This window comes from Piliocolobus tephrosceles, chromosome 1, assembly GCF_002776525.5.
Source record: "Piliocolobus tephrosceles isolate RC106 chromosome 1, ASM277652v3, whole genome shotgun sequence".
Taxonomy (NCBI): domain Eukaryota; kingdom Metazoa; phylum Chordata; class Mammalia; order Primates; family Cercopithecidae; genus Piliocolobus; species Piliocolobus tephrosceles.
Genome location: NC_045434.1, coordinates 98,960,495 through 98,979,736, shown reverse-complemented (window position 1 = coordinate 98,979,736; position 19,242 = coordinate 98,960,495). Strand labels below are relative to the sequence as shown.

Sequence of the window (19,242 nt, the reverse complement as noted above, 5' to 3'; positions counted from 1 at the left end):
CATTTTCTTCATACAACTGTTGGTTGACCATTCCCATGTCTTTTTTTGGAAAATGTCCTTTGCCTACTTTCTAAAGGGATTATATTGGGGGCGTGTGTGTGTGTGTGTGTGTGTGTGTGTGTGTGTGTGTGTGTGTGTGTTAGCTTACTGCCGACATGTTTGACTTGCTTGCCTATTCTGGATGTGTAAAATGAATCTTGAGAGATCCAGCTAGTCAGACCACCCTGGCAGTGAGGGTGGAAATGTGGAGTTAAAGGAATCAGTGGGTGAAACACAACAGCCAAGCTGACCAAAGGGCTTTTGGCAGTTGGGTGTCAGGATAGAGTTCTAGCTGATGGTCTCAATCTCATCTCAATAGCAAGAAACATACAGAGAATGCCCCAATATTCTGTGCCCAGATTTGATTTCCAATATTTTCCTGTTTTCTTTCCCACAGATCAGCTCTGCTCTTCATCCTTTTGTTCATTTCTGTATACATCTTAATTTGAGTCTTATGGCTTCCCCCAAAGGAAATGGCAGAGCTCTGTCTACTTCACCCTGCAGTTTCTGTGCATATCAGGAAAGATATTTTCATATATGTTCTCTAAACATTTGACTGTACATTTGTTCTTATCCCACTGCAATCGTGCCTCTCTAATTTTGATTTCACAGAGTATGCACCATTCCCCTTCTTTTCTTGACAGCCTATGCCTCTTCTGACATGATCCTTCTGTTTATAAACAGTGTTCATCGCTACCAACTCTGTGGATCCAGGGCCTCTTCAATGTCTCTCAAAGTTTCTAGCAAATCTCACCACTGGAACTTTTAACAGAAATGTTTGAATTATTCCAATAAGTATACTCGAAACATAGAAGTCTTCCACCTGGGGCTACTTGACCACCCAGCCAGAGAATAACATCCTATTATTTTCCCTTTTATAAAGCTCATTTTGACCTGGTCTTTTACATAGAGTCAACTAAATTGTTGCTATTTGAAAGACTAACTGTATTGACTTACAATATTGGGTGTGACACTGTTTTCTGAGCCTAAGTGAGATGTATGGGTGGTCTGGGTTTCTGTAATAGAAACCTCTGAACATGTCATGGAAGCTACTGGTGGAAATATTAGAGAGTTTGGTAAAAATTTTCCAGACTGTAGAAAACTTCAAAAAGTTAACAGCTTTGCAAATGCCAAAGGACTAGTGGGAATTACATTCATTGCTACAATTGATTTTCTTGAGTCAAAATAACTGATAGATCTGGTGCATGTTTCAGTGTAAAACTTAAATATAATCAAACTAATCATAAATTTGTGATTCCCTATGAAAAGCCATGATCCATCAGGGATACTTTTGATTGTTTGGAGCGGGGAGTGCTTATTTGTTCACCTTGCTCAATCTCTTGGGTCCCAGATGTCTTTGTACCTTCCTATGGGATATTTAGTACTTTCCCATGGGATATTTAAGCTTGAGAATCATATTCAGGGAGAGCTTCAGAGCTCACTTCCAAACTTAACTTACCTCTTTGAACAAACACTTAGCATGTAGGTTTGAAATTCAGAAAGAAGTGATGTAAAGGAGCTTCAAAAAACTTTACCGATTTAAGGACATCAAGCTGACTTCCTAAGTGTATATTTCTAGTTCAAATCAGCAATGAGTTATTCTCCCAACACTCACCACACCCCCTGTCCATTCCCCATTTCCTCAAACCAATAATAAATTTGATTTTACTGGTGTCTGGGTCTCGACTTTGGGAGTCAGTTGCTTTCTGCTGCTGCTAAGAAACTGCAGAGGAAGCAAGCAAGGATCTGAATGTCACATGGCAGGGATGGTTTCATGTTATAGGTTTTAGAATTACCCAATTCAGACCTAGACTTGCAATCAAGTAGTGGTGAACCAGAAATCTAGGTAGCAAAAGCATCCTGTGTTTACCTAAATATCTATAAATATGATCTACAAGAACAGAACACTCATGTCAGTTTCTGTGACACAATCGGTTAGTGCGTTTGGCTGTTAACCGTAAAGATTGGTGGTTCAAGCCCACCCAGGGACGGTTAGCGATTTTTTTATTCCAATTCCGTCGTTAGTATTTTTCTCCATTCTTCTTTTCAGATCCAGAAGTTCTACTTCTAACCTAAAATCCTACACAATGGTTGCTTTATAAAACACGTTTCCTAACATCCTCCACCCCAGAGTTTAGAGGTCCTCTAGTGCTGAACTAGAGGCTCCTGTACTTTTCCCTTCAGAAACAAATCCTTTGACAGCTGCTTTCCTGCAGAACCTCGCAGCCAGCAGGACTTTGCTGGTACTAAGGAAAACAAGTATGACTGTCTCGCTCAATGCTAAAGAGCTGGAGAAACCCAATGACCTCTCCAAGTTTAAAGAGTGCAGGGGCAGCTAAACTCTACCTCCATTCTCTTAGGGTCCCGATTGCACTTGAGAATTACATTAACAGAATATAGATCGAATTTCTTTAATACAAGTTTTATGTGGCACAGAAGCACTTATGAGGAAATGGAGATGAGAAGAAGCAGTTAGAGTTAGTAATTTATATACTAAATTGGATGAAGAGCTGTAAGTTGTGAAGAAGCAACTAAATTACGTGGAAAGGCTTAAAAAATAAGAGTTGTTTTTACAAGATATCTACAGAAAAGTGCCTTTAATAAACATTTAAATAAGTTAAAAACTTAAATAGTTTCTGATGGTATCTGATTCAAATTATGGGCCTGGAGGAAATAAGAGGTGATAGAAGTGGGTCTTGAAATAAGTTGGCATTTCCTTGCCCTATAACTGTCTCAGATGTTATCATAAAGGATCTTCAAACAAGAGAATTTCAACTTGTTCACATAGGAAGAAAGCCGACTCTTTTCCTAGTAAGGGAGGCTCAGTGAGATTTGTGGGTTCAAAGCACTCAGGTTCACAAAAACCTGCTCAACTGTCTCATTTCCATTCCCACTGTTGATGAATGCACCAACTGTCACAGAAGAGGCATACCCAGACTATGAATTTAACATGGGTTTTAGTTTTTTAACCTGCAGGATCAAATTTTAAGTTCATATCTTGGCTATTCAAGATATACACACACACACACATCCTATTTTTACTGTTTTGTCGGTAACTATGGAACTCTTACTGGATAGAAAGTGGTATACAGATCATGGGAATGTGAATAGTTACAACCACTTTAGAAAGCTATTTAGATGGACATACCTGCCACAGCTGACATATGTGTGCATGTTTCAGTAATTTTTTCCAAGGTATATACCTAAGAGAAAACTGTGTAACTATATAGATATAGAGGTAGAGATAAATAGGCAGATAGTCTCCAAAATACATGTACAAAATTGTTCAAGAAACCATTCTTTAAAATTTTATTATTTAATATATCATAAACTGTACATATTTAAAGTATACAAAATGGTGTTTTGACATATGTATACACTAGTGAATCCAACACTATCATTAAGATAGTGAGCATAGCTGGGTGCGGTGGCTCACGCCTGTAATCTCAGCACTTTGGGAGGCTGAGGCGGGCAGATCATGAGGTCAGGAGATCGAAAGCATCCTGGCTAACACGGTGAAACCCCGTCTCTACTAAAAAATGCAAAAAAACTAGTCAGGCATGGTGGCGGGCACCTGTAGTCCCAGCTACTCAGGAGGCTGAGGCAGGAGAATGGCGTCAACCCGGGGGCAGAGCTTGCAGTGAGCGGAGATTGTGCCACTGCACTCCAGCCTGGGCCACAGAGGGAGACTCCGTCTCAAAAAAAAAAAAAAGAAAAAGAAAAGAAAAGATAGTGAGCATATAGGCTGGGTGCGGTGGCCCAAGCCTGTAATCCTAACACTTCGGGAGGCCAAGGCAAGTGGATCACCTGAGGTCAGGAATTCGAGATCAGCCTGACCAACATAGAGAAACCCCATATCTACTAAAAATACAAAAATTAGCCGGGCATGGTGGCACATACTTGTAATCCCAGCTACTTGGGAGGCTGAGGCAGGAGAATCACTTTAACCCGGGAGGCGGAGGTTGCAGTAAGCTGAGATTGCGCCATTGCACTCCAGCCTGGGCAACAAGAGTGAAACTCTGTCTCAGAAAAGATAATAATTAAAAAGAAAAGACAGTGAGCATCTCCATCACCCCCAAACAATTTCCCTATAGCCTTTTGTAATTCCACAATTCCACCTTCCTGGTCCTTACCACCTGACACTCCCTCTTACCCACCCATCCCCAAGCCAACCATTGATCTGCTTTTTGTCAGTATAAATAAGTTGTTATTGCCTAGAGTTTTACATAAATGAAATCATACAGCATGTCCTCTTTTTTGTTTGGTATGATCTCTCAGTCCATTCAGGTGCTATAACAAAATGCCATAGACTGGGTGGCTTATAAGCAACAGAAATTTATTTCTCATGGTTCTGGAGGTTGGGAGGTCCAAGATCAAGGTGCTTGCACATTTGGTTTCTGGTGAGGGCCTGTTTTCTCGCAGAAAGCAGTCTTTTAAGAAGCCTCACATGGTGAGGGTCTCTTTTATAAAGACACTAATCATATTCATGAAGGCTCCACCTTCATGACCTAATTACCTCCCCAAAGCCCCACCTTGTAATATCATAACCTTGGGAGTTAGAATTTTAACATATGAATTTGGGCTGTGTGTGCAAACATTCAGTCCATTGCAAATAGTCTGTCTCTTTAATTTTAGACATTCTAATTTTTGTGTAGTGGTACCTTCACACCCAGTAGGATGGCTATAATTTTTAAAATGACAGAAAATATAAAGCATAGGCAGAAATGTGGAGAAAAATGAAACCATCATAAACAAATTCAGTGGCATTAAGTACGTTCACAGGATTATGCAACCACCATCTCAATCTAGTTCCAAAACATTTTCATCATAAGAAAGTAAAACCCCATATCATTATGTGATTACTCCACATTCCCCAGCCCCTGGCAGCCATTACTCTGTTTTCTGTTCCTACATATTTACTTAGGCTGGTGGGAATATAAGTGACTTAGTAATTCCACTACTAAATAGATAACCCCCAAAAATAAAAAACAGATACTCAAACAAATGCTTGTACATAAATGTTCATAGCAGCAATATTCACAACACCCAAAAGGTGGAAACAACCCAAATGCCCATCAACAGATGAATGGATAAAGGAAATGTGGTATATACATAAAATATTATTTGGCCATAGAAGAAATGAAGTCCTAGCACGTACTATGACATGAATGAACCCAAAACTATGCCAAGTGAGAGAAACTGTACAAAATGTGACACATTATGTGATTTCATTTCTGTGAAGTACATAGAATAGGTAAATCCATTTCAGGTTCCAGGAAACAGAGCATGGCCTCAAAGATGGGTGCAGCTCCAGGTAGGCAGGTCTCCCAGGCTCTGAATGCTCCTCCCTCTGCATGGGGAGGGGCATATTTAGAGATCAGGAATAGGATCCTTTGGGGGAGGGGGGCAAAAGAGACACATGTTTTTCTCAGTCAACCGTGGGGAAACTATGTAAGTGAAGGAGATGCTGATTTTAGGAAGAAAGAAGGAGTGCGGGAGGGAGGGAGGAAGGGAGATGAGAAACTCCCGTGTAAGAGGGAGTCCGTGAGAAAAATGATTTGGAAAATATTTTTCTCTTCCCCAGTTTGACTTGTGACAATCTTTCTTCCAACGTTTCTGCCCCTAAAGCCTTCTGCCACCCTCTGGCCCAGGCAGCAGTCACTGCATCCAGTACTATACACATTACTGCAAAATATTCTTAAGACATTCCTGTAGCTTTCTAACATGTGCCTGAGGTGGTTGAGGCGTCTGTCCTAAGATCTTTTCCCAGAAAGTGTTGCCCACATTCTGTGACTGTCCCTCCCTGGTGGTCTAGTGGCTAGGATTCGCCGTTTTCACTGCCGTGGCTCGGGTTCGATTCCCGGTCAGGGAAGTCTGCATTTCTGCTTTCTGATGTCACTGCGGTGGTTTCCCCCAAAGCCGTGCTCAGTGATCTTCAGTTCAAGGTGGTGAACACTGCCTGTGCCTTTCAGCTTCTCCCAGATGATCCTGAAGTCAGTCTTGAGAACCACCGGGTAAGGTCATTAGGGAGCCCTTGACAAGTAAGAAGGTTGACAAGTTACTGTTGTCAAGTAACTTCTCATTGTAGGAGGTTGACTTTCGTCTACTCGTCTTACGGGTAAAGGTAACTAACTTATTACCATATAAAAATATGTTTCTATTTTTACAAAAGACCAAACGAATTAAGAGAGGTTTTCCATGTTTCAAATACGCAAATTAGTATAATGGACTAGTATGTTTTCCTATTTGGAACACCTGTTACCAGAGGAAACAGCAGCGCATCTGCTAAAATAACCTGGGCATTCTACATCTCTGAAATGTAAACAAACCGCCCTTAGGGTTTAAATGAGAACTCGGCAGGAGGTGGGGGAGGGAGAATTACATTTATTCTTAAAACTGTGCCTATGCCAATTCATCAAACCTTTCTAGATTTAGAAGTCATTTGAAATAACTCACTTGTTTCATGTAAAAATTACTTATCTTGATTTTTAAAAATCAGGCCGGGTGTGGTAGCTCACGCCTGTAATCCCAGCACTTTGGGAGGCCGAGGCAGGCGGATCACAAGATCCAGACCATCCTGGCCAACATGGTAAAACCCCGACTCTACTAAAAATACAAAAAACTAGCCGGGCGAGGTGGCGGGCGCCTGTGGTCCCAGCTACTCCGGAGGCTGAGGCAGGAGGATGGCATAAACCCGGGAGGCGGAACTTGCAGTGAGCTGAGATCCGGCCACTGCACTCCAGCCCGGGCGACAGAGCAAGACTCCATCTCAAAAAAAAAAAAAAAATACAAAAATTAGCTGGGTGCGGTGGCGTGGGCCTGTAGTCCCAGCTACTCAGAAGGTTGAGCTGTAGTCCCAGCTACTCCTTGAACCCGGGAGGCGGAGGTTGCAGTGAGCTGAGATCCGGCCACTGCACTCCAGCCTGGTGACAGAGGGAGACTCAGTCCAAAACATAAAATAAAATAAAAATTAGTAATTCTCAATAGAGTGGGGCTGAGGCGAGTCAGAATCTGCCTACTTTTTACTCCATACAGGCAGTCCCCATTCCCTGGATACTGATGTACAGGATGTCAGCAATGCCTTGCAGAGAGGCATGCATGAATGCGAGCCTTGACTGCTCCGGAGGGCAGTGACAGCCGCAGCGGCGGCGATAATAGAATGCATGTAATCAAGAAAGCAGAAAAGCAAGCTTCCCTAATTGGGAATCAAACTTGAGTGCTGGCAGCTAAAGCACTGAATCCCAGCCACTAGACCACCAGGGAGAGACAGCCTAGTTACCCAGGCAGCACCTTTTGGAAAAATATCTTAGGACTGAGGCTTTAACCACTGCAAGCGTAGGTTATAAATTTTTAGGAGTGTCTGGAAACTGTTCTTAAAATTTCAAATAATTAGCCGGCCGGACGCGGCGGCTCATGCCTGCAATCTCAGCACTTCGGGAGACCGAGGCAGGCGGATCACCTGAGGTCAGGAGTTCAAGACCAGCCTGGCTAACATGGTGAAACCCCGTTTCTACTAAAAATACAAAAACTTAGCCAGGCGTGGTGGCGCGCGCCTGTAATCCCAGCTACTCCGGAGGCTGAGGCAGGAGAATCGCTTGAACCCAGGAAGCTGAGGTTGCAGTGAGCTGAGATTGTCTCATTGCACTCCAGCTTGGGCAACAAGAGCTGAACTCTGTCTAAAAAAAAATTAAAAATTCTCCTGCCTCAGCCTCCCCAGTAGCTGGGATTACAGACATGCACCATGACACCTGGCTAATTTTGTATTTTTAGTAGAGACTGGGTTTCTCCATGTTGGTCAGGCTGGTCTTGAACTGCCTGTCTTGTTTTTCTAAGACCACCAAATAAACTTGCAGTTTTGCACCTCACCTTTGCCTACTTGCTGGTTCTTTTGTGTTCGCTCTGGTGGTCTCAGAAAAACAAGACAGGTGGTGCCGAACCCGGGAGGAGACCCCTCCTCAGGGCCCCCAGGGTCCGGGGAGCCTCCTCCTCCTCGTTCCACGCCGCCGACGGACCAGGACCTGAGACCCGCTTCGCTCACTCTCACGGCCTCTCTGGGGTAAGTGCCCTTGTCTCCTCTTTACCACCCTCGGCCAAAATCCTGCGCAGGTCCGAGGTCCATTTTGAGCCACCAAGTGGCTTGGAAGCCACCACGTGGCTTCAGAGACCCTTGCAGGACGGAGACGTCCACGTGAAGGTACTCTCCACTTTGGCTTCAAGAGCCTCCAGTCTGTCTCTGCTGGTTCCAAAGGACGTTTTGAAGCCAGGCAGAGATCCACTTCCATTTCCATTGTGTCCATTGTGTGTCGGTAAAGAGGAAACAAATGGGAAACCCCCAGTCCAAATTTCCAAAGAGCACCCCCTTAGGGTGCCTCCTAGCCAATTTAGAAATCTTACAGCTTGAACAAGACCTTAAGAGGAAGCGGTTAATTTTCCTTTCCACTGTGGCATGGCCGTGATACAAACTAGACAATCAGTCTCAGTGGCCACCAGAGGGCACCCTAGACTGCAATGTTCTGACCGACCTCAGCAATTTCTGCCAGCGGCTAGGCAAGTGGTCTGAAATTACTTACATACAAGGCTTTTGGGCCTTACGCTCTCGTCCCGACCTGTATAGCCGGTGCTCTTCGGCCCAAGTTATGCTAGCCAAGGACGCCGGCTCACAGGAACCCGAAAAAGAGGAGTCTTCATTTCTTTCTGTTCAGCCAGAGGATCTAGGTTTTCCCTCACTTCCGCCCTATACTCCTCCTCCTCCTCCCTCCGTCCGGACTCCTCCTTCCTCTTCCTTACCTACTAGTAATCCACTCAGTCCCATGCCTCCTTTGGGGCCCCCAACTGGCTGTCTTGAGTCTCCTGTCTCTGCACACACCCGCTCTAAGTGCCCTGCTGATGTCCCCACTCCTGCCCCACACCATCCTACAGTGTTAGCGCCTTTGCGAGAGGTGGCTGGGGCGGAGGGGGTAGTCAGAGTACATTTCCCTTTTTCATTGGCCGATCTTTCCAAAATTGAGAAGCGTTTAGGTGATTTCTCAGCTAATCCCACCATCTACATAAAGGAATTTAGATACCTTTGTCAGGCCTATGACTTAACTTGGCATGACCTCCAGGTTATCCTAACCTCCACCCTAAACCCAGAGGAGCAAGAGCACATCCTAGCGGCCGCCGGGCAGCATGCCAACCAACTACATTTAACTGACGCTGCCATCCCACTAGGGGAGCAAGCAGTCCCCTCGGCAGACCCAGACTGGAACTACCAAGCAAACCAGCCTGGGCGCCGTAGGCGAGACCTAATGGTCCAGTGTTTGTTGGCTGGTATGCAAGCAGCCTCAAAAAAAACTGTAAATTTTAACAAATTAAAAGAAATTATTCAAAATCCAGAAGAAAATCCAGCCGCATTCTTAAATAGGCTGACTGAGGTTCTAACCCAGTATACCCGGTTAGATCCGGCCTCCCCCACAGGGGCCACCATTTTGGCGTCTTATTTCATTTCTCAATCAGCTCCTGACATTCGTAAAAAACTTCAAAAGGTAGAGGATGGTCCTCAGGCACCAATACAAGACCTAGTTAAATTAGCCTTTAAGGTCTATAACTCCAGAGAGGAGATGGCTGAGGCAGTGCGACAGGCACGCCTTAAACAGAAGGCCCAGCTCCTAGCAGCGGCTTTACAGCCCAGTCGTAACCCCAGACCAGAGAGCACATACCCCACAGACTCCAAGGCCACGAAAGGAGCCTGCTATAAGTGTGGCAAGGCGGGACACTATGCCAACAGGTGTCCGCAGGGTCCCCGAGTCCCAACGCAGTCTTGCTATAAGTGCAAGGCATCAGGACATTGGGCCAGTGAATGTCCTAACCCTCATCCACCAGCAACCCCGTGCCCTGCTTGCCAGTAGAAAGGACACTGGAAGTCGGATTGCCCCACCCTGAGAACAGGTGCCGCGCCTCTACGTGACCCCCTTTCCCAGGATCCTGGGAGCTCCTTCCAGCACCTACATCTGGACGACGACGACAACTGAAGGTGCCGAGACTCGGGGACCCCCATCACCCTCGCCGAGCCACGGGTAACTCTCCTGGTAGCGGGTAAGACAATTAATTTTTTAATAGATAGCGGGGCTACCTATTCTGTTTTGCCGTCCTTCTCTGGACCTAGCCTTCCATCCAATATCTCTGTAGTAGGTGTACACGGAAAGCCATCCACTCCACAAAAAACTCCACTCCTTAATTGCTGCCTGGCCAACAACTATTTTGCGCACTCGTTCCTCATTATACCCTCATGCCCTACCCCCTTACTAGGCCGAGACATCCTGAGCACCTTAAAGGCCTCCATACACATCCCCATCAACCCATCCACTCCCCTTCAACCCTCTCAGGACCTGTTGCTCATGCTTTGTGCAGGCGCACATGCTCCTCCTATGTCGCCCCCACCCCCCATCTTCCCTATTTCTGTACACCCTCAAGTGTGGGACACTTCCACCCCGGTCATAGCTGCCCACCACCCACCAGTTCTTGTCAAGCTCAAAGATCCTACTCGTTTCCCAAACCGCCCCCAATTCTCTCTCTCTCCGACACATCTACAAGGTTTAAAGCCAATTATCATGCGACTACTTAGCCAACATATCCTTGTCCGCACACATTCCCCTTGTAACACTCCAATACTTCCAGTTAAAAAGGCAGATGGAACGTATAGGTTAGTACAAGATCTTCGGCTAGTTAATGAAGCCACCCGTCCCACGCACCCTGTAGTTCCCAACCCTTACACCCTTCTGTCCCATATCCCTACCAATTCTACTTATTTTACTGTGCTAGACCTTAAGGATGCCTTCTTTACCATACCCCTACACACAGACAGCCAGTTCCTGTTTGCCTTCACATGGGAGGACCCAGACACACATACCTCCACTCAACTGACGTGGACAGTCCTCCCACAAGGGTTCCGGGACAGCCCCCATTTCTTTGGTCAGGCCTTAGCGAAAGACCTTGCCTCCTGCCCTCTCACTAATAGCAAAGTTCTGCAGTATGTAGATGATCTCCTAATCTGTAGCCCTACCAAACAAGACTCTCTTCTAGACACTGCAACTCTCCTCAACCATTTAGGCTCATTAGGTTATAGAGTATCTAAACACAAGGCCCAAATTTCTTGCCAAACCGTCATATACTTGGGAATTGAAATCACCCCAACAACCCGGTCACTAACTACCGACCGCATGGCCCTAATACGTAACCTTCTTCCCCCTCAAGATGCAAAAGAAATTCAATCTTTCCTAGGTCTAATAGGTTTCTTCAGACATTGGATCCCCAATTTTGGAATCCTAGCCAAACCTTTATACGCCGCAGTTAAAGAAACCCCACATGGGCCTTTGTCCAACCCCAAATTAATCTCGACTCATTTCACCCGCTTAAAAGCTTGCCTTCTCTCACAACCCACTCTCTCACTGCCTGATTTCCAGCGTCCCTTCCAACTCTTTACAGATGAAAGGCAGAAAGTGGCAGTTGGTCTCTTAGCCCAGCCTGTTGGTAACACCCACCGTCCTGTGGCCTATCTATCCAAACAGCTAGACCCAACTGTACAAGGCTGGCAACCCTGTCTGTGTGCGTTAGCAGCGGCAGCCTGCCTGACCCAGGAAGCAAAAAAGCTCATTAGAGGCAGTAATCTAACGGTCCTCTCCACACACCGTCTTCAGGATCTCATCTCTCATAAAAGTATTAGCCACTTAACTCCATCCCGGCTCCAACTTTTCCATCTCTTATTCATAGAAGACCCCACTGTTACTTTAGAAGTTTGCTCCTCCCTAAATCCAGCCACTTTACTGCCAGACTCTCTTAAACCACCCCATACTAAACATTCTTGTCCTGAGGTCCTGGAGGCTCAACCCCCCAGCCACCTACACTTGCATGACCAGCCCCTTCAGAATGCACAACTAACCTTATTTGTGGATGGCAGCTCCTTTATCAACCCCCAAGGAAACAGGCAGGCAGGATATGCAGTAGTTACCTCCTCCGCAGTTTTAGAGGCAAAACCCCTACCACAAGGGACCACATCACAGCAGGCAGAACTCACTGCACTGACCAAGGCACTCCTACTATCAAAAGGAAAAACAGTAAACATATACACAGATTCTAAATATGCTTTTCTAATCGCACACACCCATTCAGTCATCTGGAGAGAGAGAGGGTTTTTAACCACCGGCGGTACCCCTATTATTAATAGAAACCAAATACTCAAACTACTAGATGCACTGTCGGCACCTTCCAAGGTAGCCATTATACATTGTAAAGGGCACCAAACTTCATCTGACCTGGTAGCAGCTGGCAACAATTTCGCTGACATCACTGCCAAGTCAGCCGCCAGATTTTCCACCCCTAAGCCTCCTTCTGTCTGTTTTCTCTCCCCCCAATATGCCCCTAACTACACTCAGGAAGAAAAGGCTAAGCTATTACAAAATCCAACAGCCAAACTAACTACAGGTGACTGGATATATATTGATAACAAACTAGTTATTCCTGAAACACAACTCCATACCATTCTAACAGACATACATAATTCTTTACATATAGGACCCAAAGCCTTATACAATTTTCTAAATCCCCTCCTCCACTGTCCAACACTACAAAAACACTTACTTACAATCAACCAGCAGTGCTCTACCTGCCTAAAGGCAAATCCTCAAGGCGCATTGCGTAATCCCCATCCCAGCCACCAACTCAGAGGACACTAACCAGGTGAAGATTGGCAAATTGATTTCACACATATGCCAAAACATAAAAAATTCAAATACCTCTTAACCCTTGTGGACACTTTTTCAGGGTGGATAGAGGCCTATCCTACCACAGGAGAAACCGCTAACATTGTTGCCTCTATACTCACTGAACATATTATTCCTAGGTTTGGCCTCCTGGTCACTCTTCAATCCGACAATGGTCCAGCATTCATCTCTAAGGTAGTCCAACAGGTGGCAGCCCTCCTACACATCACCTGGAAACTCCACATCCCTTATAGGCCTCAGTCTTCTGGTAAGGTAGAAAAGGCTAACGGACTCATCAAACAACAGCTCACCAAACTCTCAATCAAAACCCAGCAGTCTTGGGTAACCCTCCTTCCCTTAGCCCTGACCCGGCTGCGGGCAGCACCTCGAAGCCCAACAGGCCTCAGTCCGTTCGAATTAGTCTACGGACGGCCCCTAACCCTCCAGCAAATACCTTCCCTGCCAGCCCCTTTGGCGAACTACCTCCCATATCTCACTCTTCTCAGACAACTCCTAAGACAGCACGCTGAGTTAGCACACCCTCCTCCAACAGACGCCTACAACCCACATCTCTCCTTCAGTCCCGGAGACCAAGTATACATAAAAGATATCCAAGCCAAAGACTTACAGCCCAGGTGGAAAGGTCCATACATTGTCCTCCTGTCTACACATACAGCAGCAAAACTCCTAGGACACACACATTAGATTCATATTTCCCAGCTAAAAAGGGCCCCCACCGAGAATAATCAGTGGACATCAGTTCAACTTTCCCCCACTCGCCTCAAACTTACAAAGCTTCCTTGACTATCTCATGCTCCCCGACCCCTGGCACCTAGCTCGCTTTCTCAACATCCTCTACATAAACCTATCAGACTTTCAATGCATAGCCCCAGATCCATATCTACCTCCGGACAATAGTCCAGAGCAGTGGTTCTCCCGTCTTCTAACTTTCATCGAACATCTTCAGTGACAAGGGACACTGCAACTACACTGAAAATGTAGTCTCAGTTTACATTTATATTGCTGTCTCACTCATACACTCAGACCTTTGCTAGTCCGCCTACTGTATGGCAGTTATTTTTTTAATCACTGAAACTTGGCCGCAAGACAGCCGAACACACTCAGTAGTACATAGGTCTGCCAGTTGTCTTCCTTAAGGCTGTCAAACTTCTCTCCGCACAATAGAGTCCCCTTCTCATGGCTCACACTTATCCGCCAAAGGCCAAACTTAACCTACACTGTGAATATAACCAATCTCTCCCACCGCTTCCTCTGTGAGGCTTTAGAAGGCCCCCACCTAGTGGCAGCCCCCCTGCCCATGGCCCTCAACACAACTGGTCGCTCTCTAAAACTCTTAACCATACAGCTATTAACTGATCCCTCTATGTCCCCGTGTCCTTGGTCCCCAGTCTAACTTTATACAGCCAGGCAGAAGTAGCAGAGCTTTTCCAACAACTTTCTATGCTACTACACCACTTTCGTCAAAAACGGGCTGTTTTCCTCCCTCTAGTTATTGGAATCAGCTGAAGGACTGGCCTCCCTGCAGCGCTGAACTACCTCAATAGCCCAAGTAGCTGCCCAAAATAGGCGAGCTCTGGACTTGCTTACAGCTGAAAAAGGAGGCACTTGTCTCTTCCCTGGAGAAGAGTGCTGCTATTATGTTAGCGAGTTAAGCCTAGCAGACACTAACATTCAAACCCTCAATAAAATACAAGCTGAAATATAGAACCTTAATACCTCAACCTTGCTGGGACCTTCCTTCTGGGTTTTGCCCATATTCCAACAAATGCTTCCATTTCTCATTCCTATACTAATACTGTGCCTTATTTTATTTTTCATCCGTGCGTCCAAATACCAACCATAGGCTCCGACTTTAACAATGCCCCTTAACAGCAGGAAGTAGCCAGACAGACCACGGCGCCCCTTTATCACTATTATCAATAAAAGGTTGGACTGTGGACGAACGGAGGCAAGATGGTGCACATCCGGGTTCTTCATCCCCCCTCCCAACTTTTCCCACGCGGAGGCAAGATGGTGCACATCCAGGTTCTTCATCCCCCCCTCCCAACTTTTCCCGCACGCACGAAAATGCAGCCGGCACCCAGGGAGGGTGCAGACCAACTGGGCATGCGCCAGGTGACGTCAATCTGAAGAGACCAAGATTTACCTGATCGCACCTGCAGAACGCCCCTGACACGCCCATGCCCCACCTATTGCCCTCCCACTCCTAGAAAAGTTGCTCTCCGCCATTGAGCCACGCGGACTTCCCAGTTTCTCATTGCTGTCGGAACTGTCGGAACTCCATCCGAGAGCTTGGGGGAGGGGAACTCTGCCGGCCTTCTTTGCCGGAGGCCAACAGACTTCTTCTCCACACCTTGGGTTACTAAAATAAACTTGCAGTTTTGCGCCTGACCTTTGCCTACTTGCTGGTTCTTTTGTGCTCACTCTGGTGGTCTTAGAAAAACAAGACACTGCCAACCTCAGGTGATCCGCCCGCCTCAGCCTACCAAAGTGTTGGGATTACAGGCATGAGCCACCAAGTCTGGCCGGAAAAAAATTCAAATAATTTTATCTTTGAATATGTGATTTGTTAGTGGAGTCCAATGAAATAATGGAGCCTGCACATGAGCAGATAAGATACCAGCAGTTTTCTTGTCCTCCATTCTCATCACCACTTTGTATAAAGCCTTTGCCATGCCTGTTGAACACAGAATTTCGGGCGGACCCACTCTGCAGTGAGACTTGAGAGAGACTCAAAGTGAATACAAGGAAAGTGCGTTGCCTCTATGACTGAATAAGCTGACTGAAAGCCCCAAAGGCCAAAGGCCACACTTTCCATTCAAACCAGAACTTACTTCAAATGTAAAAAGCAGGCAGTAGCATTCTAAGAAACACAAATGGCCAAACAATTCTATCATATCCTTTCTTGTGTTACCTCCCTCTACTAACCAACCGCTTATGCTAAAAATGATGACATAGAAGGAAAGAGAAAGATAAAAGAACTTACAGTTCCCTCCCTTTCCTTTCAGTCCTTCTTTACTCATCAGCAACCTAAATGTAGAAAGTATGGGTAGAATGTATGCATCAAGAAGTGAAAGAAAAACAGGCCGGGAGCGGTGGCTCACGCCTGTAATCCCAACACTTTGGGAGGCCGAGGCGGGCGGCTCACGAGGTCAGGAGATCAAGACCATCTGGTGAACACAATGAAACCCGTCTCTACTAAAAATACAAAAAATTAGCCGGGCGAGGTGGTGGGCACCTGTAGTCCCAGCTACTGAGGAGGCTGAGGCAGAAGAATGGTGTGAACCCAGGAGGCGGAGCTTGCAGTGAGCCGAGATAGCGCCACTGCACTCCAGCCTGGAGACTCTGCCTCAAAAACAAACAAACAAAAACAAAAAAACACAGTTGAGTTAGCTCTGTCCTATGTTTCCACTGTTCTGGTAAGGACAAAAATATACATGCAGGTAGGAGTTATAAAATATAGATTGTGTCATTTTGGTGTTGCTACATGTGAATTAAATGCTTTTATATTTACATTGCCAAATAAAAACCAACTTGGACTTAGATAAAGAGACTCTTCAAAAAGCTTATTGCAAAAGGTAGAATTTTCTGGTGTCAGAAACCTGAAAGGGTGTCAAAATCAAACAAACAAACAAAAAAGGCATTTCTTTCACAGGGAAGGATAAGCAGAGCGTAGCAGAAACAAAATTTTAAGTTGGGGAAGTAAGCGGGAGTGAACAGACACCATGACCAGCAGTTTTCCAGGCAATGTGTCTCTATGTGGTCAACGGATTCTCAGGATAAGTTGATTAGGGGTGCACACTCTACACTTTAGCACTTACCCAGGCTTGGGGGCAAGCCAAAGTTCAAGGGCCTGTGGGGAGAGAAGCCTGACTAAAGCTAGGTCAAGAAAAAGCAGAGGAAAAGAAATGGGCAATAGTGAACACTTGGTCAGCATTTAAAACTGGAATTGCACAATATAAAGATAATGGGTAAAAATCATGCTAATTGATTTAGCAGTTTGGGAAGCTGAGGCAGGTGGATCACCTGAAGTCAGGAGTTTGAGACCAGCCTGACCAACATGGTGAAACCCAGTCTCTACTAAATACAAAACTTTAACTGGGCGTGGGGGTGCATGCCTGGAGTCCCAGCTACTTGGGAGGCTGAGGCAGGAGAATCACTTAAATCCGGGAGGTGGAGGTTGCAATGAGCCGAGAGCATTCCACTACACTCCAGCATGGGCAACAAGAGCAAAACCCTGTTTCAGAAAAAAAAAAAAAAAATCATGCTAATTATTTAAAGTCTTAATTTTTCTTTACATAGAATGATGAGAGCAAATAAAAAGCCCCATGACAGGAAGGACTATGGAAGAAAGGAAAAAGCTTTATAGTTCACTACCCTTCACAGCACTTTTCTTGCTGCTTTTTTCAGAAGGGGTTGCATTTTCACTTTGCACTAGACCCTACAATTTATGTAGCTGGTACCAGAAGGTAAGATGAGTTTCTTGGGGTATATTTTTGGTATAGTGGTTAAGGCTTTTTTCTCAAACTTCCCTGTGGGAGTTTAAGTCTTGGTTTTGTCCTTCATTTTTCTTCCTTCCCACTATTAAGCTCCTGTTGCTGTAGCCATCAAGATTTTCTATTGTTCTGGGGCTCAAGCAGAGAAGGAACCCAAGAACACCCAGGCCATACCTTTCACCCAGGAGTCCAGCTGGGCCCTATGCCCAAATGATTGCTTTTTCTCTTTGCCCATTCCATCAAGGGTGACAGCTTCTTCCTAGTCGGTTCTTTGTCGTGGTCTCACTCCCCGCCTTCCTCAATCCAGAATCTGAGCAGGAAACGAATCTGGCCAAAGCACGTGGTTGGATTTTCCTGACCCAGTGCTTCAAAAAGACCAAACCTCACCTCTGCTCCACCTGCCCCCACTCTTGGATCCAGCAGCCTCACATTTCCCAGGCCTCTGCCCTGACATCTGCCTCGCTAGAGGGATGAGGAGCAGCTGCACCTGGAATTCCAACTGCCTGCGGCAGTCTTGCATGGCACAGGTGAGTTTTGTTGGAGATGGGGTGGGGTGGAGAGTAGACAGCGTTTCTGGCATTTTCACGAATGGCCACTCTGATGCTGGCCTCTTGCTCTGTCCTGGAGCAGGGGGCCAGACTAGGTGGTGGCCTAGGAGCAAATGGGGCATGAGCAATCAGTGCTTCCTACCCACCCATCTGGGTAAAAATAGGCAGTGTAAAAGTAGGCAGTTAGAGGAGCTGTCCACTTTAGATGAACAGCTTCATCTCCTTCTTCATTAGCATAGTCGGTGAGTATTCCCTTCTGTCCTGCGATATCTGGATTTGATTCCCCTGCCATTTAACGAACTTGTTACCACTTCACTTTTGTTTATTCATTTTATTTCCTGGCTTACAAATACAATTAGCCAATTCGTTACCATATAGATATATGGTTTTTATTTTACAAAAAAATCCAAATGGAAAGGGCAGGCACAATGGCTCACGCCTGTAATTCCAGCACTTTGGGAGGCCGAGGCGGGCGGATCACGAGATCAGGAGATCGAGACCACCCTGGCTAACACGGTGAAACCCCGTCTCTACTAAAAATACAAAAGATTAGCCGGGCAAGGTGGCAGGCGCCTGTAGTCCCAGCTATTCGGGAGGCTGAGGCAGAAGAATGGCGGAACCCAGGAGGCAGAGCTTGCAGTGAGCCGAGATCAGGCCACTGCACTCGAGCCTGGGCGACAGAGCGAGAATCCGTCCCCCCTCCTCCCAAAAAAAAAACAAAAATCTAAATGGATTATGTGTGGCATTCTTGACCTCACAGGCTCAGTAAAGGGTATTGGGTGGCTCTGGACTTCCCTAATGAGCCACCTTAAACACCTGGTGACAGCTGCCAGTGCAAAGGTCAAGGCCTCGAAATACTGGACTGCCTAGAACTCCGTGGTTTTAACTACTTTCAGGATTTCAAAGTGGGGGAAACTTTTATTAATTACTAATACTATGACTGTGCTAATCTACCCATTCTAGATTTAGAATATACCTGAGAGACTGCATGTTTCAGTGTCAAAATTCAACATACTCGGGAGGCCAAGGCAGGAGGATCGCTTGAACCCAGGAGTTTGAGAGCAGCCTGGGCAGCTTAGCATAACATCTCTGGGAAAAAAAAGAAGAAGAAGAAGGAGAAGGAGAAGGAGAAGGAGGAGAAGAAGAAAAAATAGAGAGAAAATTAAACAAAAGTATAAATTAGTGATTCTCAACATGGGTGGGCCTAGTCCCCTTAAGGAGCATTTCAGAATTCCTCAAAGGACATCAGCCTTCACAGCCTTTCTACTCAGGTGCTGATGAGATTAGCAATCAGATGTTTGGCCTCCCCATTTGCTTCCCTTGAGAATTGTGGCTAGAGATATTAGGAGCTCACTACCATTCTTTTTTTTTTTTTTTTTTTTTTTTTTTTTTTTTTTTTTT

General features: G+C 45.7%; 1 long non-coding RNA gene and 1 other non-coding gene across 4 annotated transcripts in view; one reads left to right on the top strand and one right to left on the bottom strand.

The window, feature by feature from the left end:
* Positions 1-5,044: 5,044 nt before the first annotated feature.
* The window catches only part of LOC111543916, a 34,910-nt gene continuing 20,712 nt past the window's right edge, over positions 5,045-19,242 (bottom strand). For 2 of the 3 annotated variants that reach the window (XR_002731988.2, XR_002731987.2), the window contains exons 3-5: positions 18,818-18,930; positions 17,468-17,620; positions 5,045-6,072 (exon numbers count right to left, since the gene is read on the bottom strand). This is a non-coding gene — a long non-coding RNA (uncharacterized LOC111543916). The remainder of the gene's footprint in view (positions 6,073-17,467; positions 17,621-18,817; positions 18,931-19,242) is intronic. The other variant, XR_002731989.2, reaches the window with a different exon arrangement.
* TRNAE-UUC lies at positions 5,840-5,911 on the top strand. Its single transcript has one exon. It is a non-coding gene; the product is annotated as a tRNA-Glu (tRNA).